Consider the following 7,058-nt stretch of genomic DNA (forward strand, 5'->3'; position numbering starts at 1 on the left):
CCCAGGCTTGAGTGCAGTGGCACGCTCACAGTCTTTGCAGCCTCAACCTGCTGGATTCAGGTGATCCTTTCGCCTCAGCCTTCCAAGTAGCTGGAACTACAGGCATGCACCACCACACCAGGCTAATTTTTTGATTTATTGTAGAGACGAGGTCTCACCAAGTTGCCCAGACTGGTCTCACACCCCTAGGTCCAGGCAATCTTCTTGCCTCCACCTCCCAAAGTGCTGGGATTACAGGCATGAGCCACTGTACCTGATCTCATAGAACTATTTTGTAAGCAGTAAAATATCATACCCACATAAGGACTATTTTCATTATTCTTTTCTCCATGTTATCCTGATGCTATTTCTGCTTAGCAGGGAAAACTCTTGTAGTCAACAGATCTATGTACCCAAAGAATGGAATTTCCCACAATTTCCAAAGTTCAAGTCTGGGGCTGCCAGTAAAGAGATACCCCAGTGTCTGATCTTTCATGCTTGGGATTAGAATGACAGGAGGTTGGAGCCAGAGCCCATGAGACTATTTAGACTAGAACTGCAGTCAGAGACGAAAAGAAATAGTTTGTGCCAACTGCAAAGTCCCTAGAGGGGAAATAGTGTTCATATCCTGAGAAAAATGTACTGATGCCCCATGCTCGAGGCACAGCAAGAACGCAGGCTAGCTTTGATGTTCTGGTGCCAGATGACTTTTCTAAGTAGGCAGGGAGCCCACCGGTGAGACTCAGGTTGGTGCGACATAAATTTAACTTTCAATTACACAGAGGATTCTTGTAAGATGCAGCAACCTGCCCCGCCCACCTCCCACCTACCCCCCTTCAGAGGGCTGGGGGCATCCGCGCAAGGAAATGAAAGACGCTTGCTGGAAGTGACAACCCAAGGAGAAAACTTGATGTGCTGCAATACAGCCGGCTGTCTGAAAGAACAACTCTCTTCCAGCTAGGGCCTGTTCCTGTCAGTTGCTGGCTGTCCACTTCAGAAACAAACACCACACACTAAGGACCTCATTTGAAAAGAAAGATTAGGCAGCATAATCAAAAACAACCACACAGTAGTAGTGGTTCAAAGATTTCACAGGGTTATTTTCTGACATTGAGTACTACAGCCATGGTGACACTATGTACCAGTTTTAACTATTATTAAGTTGATGGACTATAGTATGTGAAGGGTCAGACAGACTCTCAACTCATTTTTAGGTGACCACAGAGCAAGTCGTGGGTTTAAACCAAAGGAAGAAAGGTCATAAACAGTATGGGAAAGTGCAAAAGAAATAAGATTTGAGCCAGGCTCGGTGGCTCAGCCTGTAACCCCGCGCTTTGGGAGGCTGAGGCGAAAGCATTGCCTGAACTCAGTGGTTCAAGACCAGCCTGGGCAACTTGGTGAGCCCTCATGTCTGAAATAAATTTAAAAATTAGCTGAGTGGGGTAGCGCGTGCCTGTAGTTCCAGCTACTTGGAACACTGAAGCAGAAGGATCGCCAGAGCCCAGCAGGTTGAGGCTGCAGTGGCTGTGAGTAAGCCACTGCACTCCAGTCTGGATGACAGAGTGAGACTCCAACTCAAAAAAAAAAAAAGACATAAGATTTGGAATTGGAGGACCAAAGCCTGAGTTCTACGTCTGCCTCTATTAGCCATTTGACCCTGAGCCAGTCACTTAGCCTCTTCATTTCTTAGTTTCTGCATCTACAAATGGGAATTCTACCTACCCCTGGAATTGTTAAGAGTATTAAATGATATAATGCTGTAAGCAGCCAATTTGTAAACTCCAGAATTATACAAACTTAGTCATTATGATAGATTTGAAGCAAGGCACGGTGGCTCACGCCTGCAATCCCAGCACTTAGGGAAGCAGAGGTGAGAGGCTTGCCTGAGCCCAGGTGTTCAAGATTATCCCGGGCAATTTGGTGAGACCTCATCTCTACAATAAATTAAAAAGTTAGCTAGGCATGCGCCTGTGGTTCCAGCCACTTGGAAGGCTGAGGCAGAAGGATCACCTGAGCGCAGCAGGTCAAAGCTGCAGTGGCAGTGAGCATGCCCCTGCACTCCAGCCTGAGCGACAGTGACACTCCAACTCAAAAGAAAAGAAAAAAAAAAAAAAAGGCTGGGCTCAGTGGCTCGACCTGTAATCCCAGCACTTTGGGAGGCCGAGGTGAGAGGATTGCCTGAGCCCACGGGTTCGAGATTCGCCTGGGCAACTTGGTGAGACCTCATCTCTACAATAAATCAAAAAAATTAGCCAGGCGTGGTAGTGCACCACTGTAGTTCTGGCTACCTGGAAGGTTGAGGCGGAAGGATCACCAGAGCCCAGCAGGTCGAGACTGAAGTGGCCGGGAGCATGCCACTGCACTCCAGTCTGGGCAACAGAGTGAGACTCCAACGCAAAAAAAAAAAAAAAAAAAAAAAGATAGATTTGAAGAGTTTCTCTTTTAATGCTTCACTAGAAAATTCCAGACAGCAAGACTTTCCAGGAAATTTATTCTTAGAAAAACATCAGAGCAAAACTGATTAGCTTTACTCTCAGTGAAAAATCTAACAAATGCCAACCAAGAAGCTTTCCTTAAAAATACCCAAGATTTAGATTTAAATGACACATAGGGACCGGTGTTAGAAAGCAAATGGTTTTGGCCAAGCGCAGTGGCTCAGCCTATAATCCCAGCACTTTGGGAGGCCGAGGCGAGAGGACTGCCTGAGCCCAGGGGTTGAAGACCAGCCTGGGCAACTTGGTGAGATCTTGTCTCTATAATAAATCACAAAAAACTAGCCGGGCATGGTGGCATGTGTCTGTAGTTCCAGCTACTCAGAAGGCTGAGGTGGAAGGATCACCTGAGAGCCCAGCAGTTCTAGGCTGTGGGGGCCATGAGCATGCCACTGCACTTCAGCCTGGGCAACAAGAGTGAGACTCCAAGAGAAGGAAATGACTTCCACACAGTCACATAATCCAGTATGGAACTAGGATTAGCCCCTCGAGATTGGTGATTTCTTTGGCCCATGCATTTTCCATTTTCACAACTCTGGGTGATTCAGGCAAACTCATTCTGGGTACAAAGACATTAAACCAAAATGTAGGCTTTTTTGATGAAAAGTTCTTAGAATGATAATCTTGGGTGTAAATGGTCACATTCACATTTGTCTTCAAGCTCTATTTCCTATTCTCAGTGTTCTTACTTTGCAGGGTGATTAGGATGATTAAGGAAACAATGCATGTATACTTGCTTACTGTAGGGCCTAGCACATAGGCTACCTAACAAAGACTTCTCTTTCTTTTTTCTGTGTTTTAAAACAGAGTGTTAAGATATGGGACAGGAAGAGACTGACCTAAGACCACCTAGGCTCCTTCCATGTTTATTGATGTCATTCTAGTTTTTCACAGGTTTCTTCCTGCTCTTTCTGATATGACATAGCCTTTAAAATGCCATTTGCATTTGTGTAGGAGTAGATTTGCCCTTAGAACTGTGTCAAAATTGATTTTGTTATGTTTGGGGACAGGAGAAATAACTAAACCTAACAGAGAGTAGGAAGATGCCCTGAAATGAAATTAAAAGGTTTTAGTGGACAACTCAATACATCAGAAAGGAGGATAAGTCAGCCTCTTAAGTTAGCTTAGTGGCTCTTTGCACCTAAATTACTCTTTTAAATTTAATTAATTAATAATTAATTTTTGTGAGTTGGAGTCTCACTCTGTTGCCCAGGCTAGAGTGCAGTGGAACGCTCACAGCCACAGCAGACTTGACCGGCTGAGCTCAGGCAATCCTTCTGCCTCAGCCTTCCAAGTGGCTGGAACCACAGGCATGCGCCACCACACCCAGTTAATTGTTTTGATTTATTGTAGAGACGAGGTCTCGCCAAGTTGGCCAGGCTGGTCTCGAACCCATGGGCTCAGGCAATCCTCTCACCTCGGACTCCCAAAGTGCTGGGATTATAGATGTGAGCCACTGCTTCCGGCCTATATTACTCTTAAGTTACTCTTTCCACCAAAGTGCTCCTCCCACTTTCACCTCAGCTATCCTAAAAGCTAATAAAAAACTACTTTTAGCCCACAGGCCCAGGGTTGTGCTCCTTAGTCTGGAAGCACAACGGTTTCTTTTTCTTTTCTTTTTTTTTTGAGTTGGAGTCTCACTCTGTCGCCCAGACTGGAGTGCAGTGGCCGCTCCCGGCCACCGCAGCCTCGACTTGCTTGGGCTCCAGCGATCCTTCCGCCTCAGCCTTCAGAGTAGCTGGAACTACAGGCGCGCGCTACCACGCCCGGCTAATTTTTTGATTTATTGTAGAGATGAGGTCTCGCCAAGTTGCCCAGGCAGGTCTCGAACCCGCGGGCTCAGGCAATCCACTCACCTCAGCCTCCCAAAGGCACGGGATTACAGGCTGAGCCATCGAGCCCGACTAACGCAACAGTTTCTCATCTCACCACTCTGTCCAGTTGTTGTGGCTTGTTAAATGAAGATCAATCTGTCTATTAGCATTCACATCACACTGAATTCACTGCAGCACTCTAAAAATCCCATCAACCCCAAGAATCCAAAAAGCATTTGGATGCAAAACTAAAGGCAATGAGGGACATTTTATTTTTTGGTTACACCATTGGGTGAACTGCCCTGAAGCCATATACGTAAGGAAGATTTTAAAAATTTTAAAAAAGAAGCATCAGTAGTTTCAGAATGGCAAATTGGAGAGAATATCCTTAGTTAGAAAGAAAGCATCTTTTACAATCTTGAGCTATAAACGCTGAGTCTCTGATGTACATATCTCAAGAGTCACAGCAACATAAGAAAGATACAGAGAAGTGTGAAAAGAAAGCTTCCAAAAGACACAGCTTTGTTCTTGGCATGAAACAATGGCAGATTGTGAAGAAATGTAGTTAATAAAAAAAGACATTGTGGCTGGGCACAGTGGTTCACGCCTATAATCTCAGCACTTTGGGAGGCTGAGGTGAGAGGACCGCCTGAGCCCATGGCTCCAAGACCAACCTGGGCAACTTGGCAAGACCTCATCTCTGCAATAAATCAAGAAAAATTACCTGGGCACTGTGGTGATGCCTGTAGTTCCAGCTACTTGGAAGGCTGAGACAGAAGGATCACTTGAGCCCAGCAGCAGGCTGAGGCTGTGGTGGCCGTGAGTATGCCACTGCACTCCAGTCTGGGTGACAGAGACTTTGATTTAAAAAAAAAAAAAAAAAAAAGGACATTTTATATAAAGAGCAAATTTTCCTTAAGAACTCTGAAATATTTTACGAACTTTAATCTAAATTTTGGGGAGATAAGAACTGAACTCACTAGGTTTATAAAAAAATAATATACCTTTCATGAGGAGATAATTTGATTTGGCCAAGGTCACATATCAAGAGCAAAACTAAAACTCAGATGTACTGTTAAAGTCAAGTTAGTACAGCTGAATGAAAGATGTCAAGAATGTGGCTGTCTTAACCAACTAGCCTTGCCTTAATATTTGCCTCAGTTCTTTATATTCTTACCACCTGAGCACAGCTCTAAAATAACAGAATCAGGCAAATTATTACTAAGAAACAAAGTTTTGCACTTTGAAAGGCCACAAGACCACAGGAATCTAATGGTGAACAGGCCTTAGCAAAAAAAAAAAAGAAAGAAAGAAAAAAACTCATATTTATTATTGAAGTAGGCATAGCAGATCCAGCTTCATGCTAACTAGTTTATGCTAACTACTCTCCTAATTTTTACCTGATTTAATCCTCTTACTCTTGTGTTTATCAAGATTAATTCATTTGACTGGGTATGGTGGTTTACACCTATAATCCCAGCACTTTGGGAAGCTGAGGTGAGAGGACTGTCCAGGTTTGAGACCAGCCTGGGCAACTTGGCAAGACCTCATCTCTACAAAAATCAAAATATTAGCCAGGCATGGTCGCATGTGCCTACAGTTCCTGCTACTTGGAAAGTTGAGGCGGAAGGATCACCTGAGCCCAGCAGGTCTAGGCTGTGGTAGCAGTGAGCGTGCCACTCCAACTTGGGTGAAAGAGTGAGACTCCAACTCAAGAAATAACAATACGATTAGTTCATTCAACATTCATTCGTTTGGTTCACAAAGTTGCATCCTGCTGTGTGCCAGAAACTAAGTGGTGGAACTGGGTCCTTGTGAGCACAGAGCTTACAAATAGTATTACGTGTGATGATTGCTACGAAAAAAGATAGGGTGATATGGGAACACGCTACAGAGAAGCCTAACCCAGACTGGAATCAGGGAAGCCCACTCTAGCGAGTCTATGTGACTAACTTCTGAAGGATGAGTATGAGCTAGGGAGGTACAAATGGACAGTGGGTGTGGGGTCTAGGGTGGGCACAGAAAACACCCGATGCAAGAGTTCTCAGTTGGGAAAAAGCACGGCACTTTCAAAAGAGAGACGTATAGTTTACTGGAACACAGGGGGCAAGAAAGACAACGCTACCAGACAAGACTATACAGGTAAGTGAGTCAGTCAACACACAGTGAGACCCTTCTGTGCATCAGGCATTGTTCCGGGCACCAATACTGAGGTAACAAGAGACAGGATTCCTTTGACTTTAAGGGCTTACATTTCAGGAGGTGTGGGGAGAACAATACACATCTAAATAAATAAATGTAATTTGAGGTACCGTACGTGGCACAAAGAAAATAAAATAGGGTTCCACGTAGAGAGTGACCAGGAGGCTGCTTTAGTGGGTGTGACCAGTGAAGGCCTTTTGAAAGAGATCACAACTGAGTTGAAGCCTTCATGGAAGGGAAACACCCATGCAAAAATCAGGAGAAAAGCATTTCAAGCAGAAAGAACAGCAAGCAGAGACGTCCTTTGAGCAGCTTAGTGGACAGAAAGGTGAGTGTGACCAGAACGCTGAGGATGAAGACAGAGAGGAGGGCGATGAGGTCAGAGTGCTGAAGATTTTCTAAAGGGGAGACAAATGACTTGATGTCTGCATAAGAAACAGCTGGCCGGGCTGGGTGGCTCAGTCTGTAATCCTGCATTTTGGGAGGCTGAGGTGAGTGGATTGCCTGAGCCTACGGGTTCGAGACCCGCCTGGGCAACTTGGTGAGACCTCATCTCTACAATAAATCAAAA

This window comes from Carlito syrichta, unplaced genomic scaffold, assembly GCF_000164805.1.
Source record: "Carlito syrichta isolate Samal-C Ts95f unplaced genomic scaffold, Tarsius_syrichta-2.0.1 Scaffold315591, whole genome shotgun sequence".
Classification (NCBI taxonomy): Eukaryota; Metazoa; Chordata; class Mammalia; order Primates; family Tarsiidae; genus Carlito; species Carlito syrichta.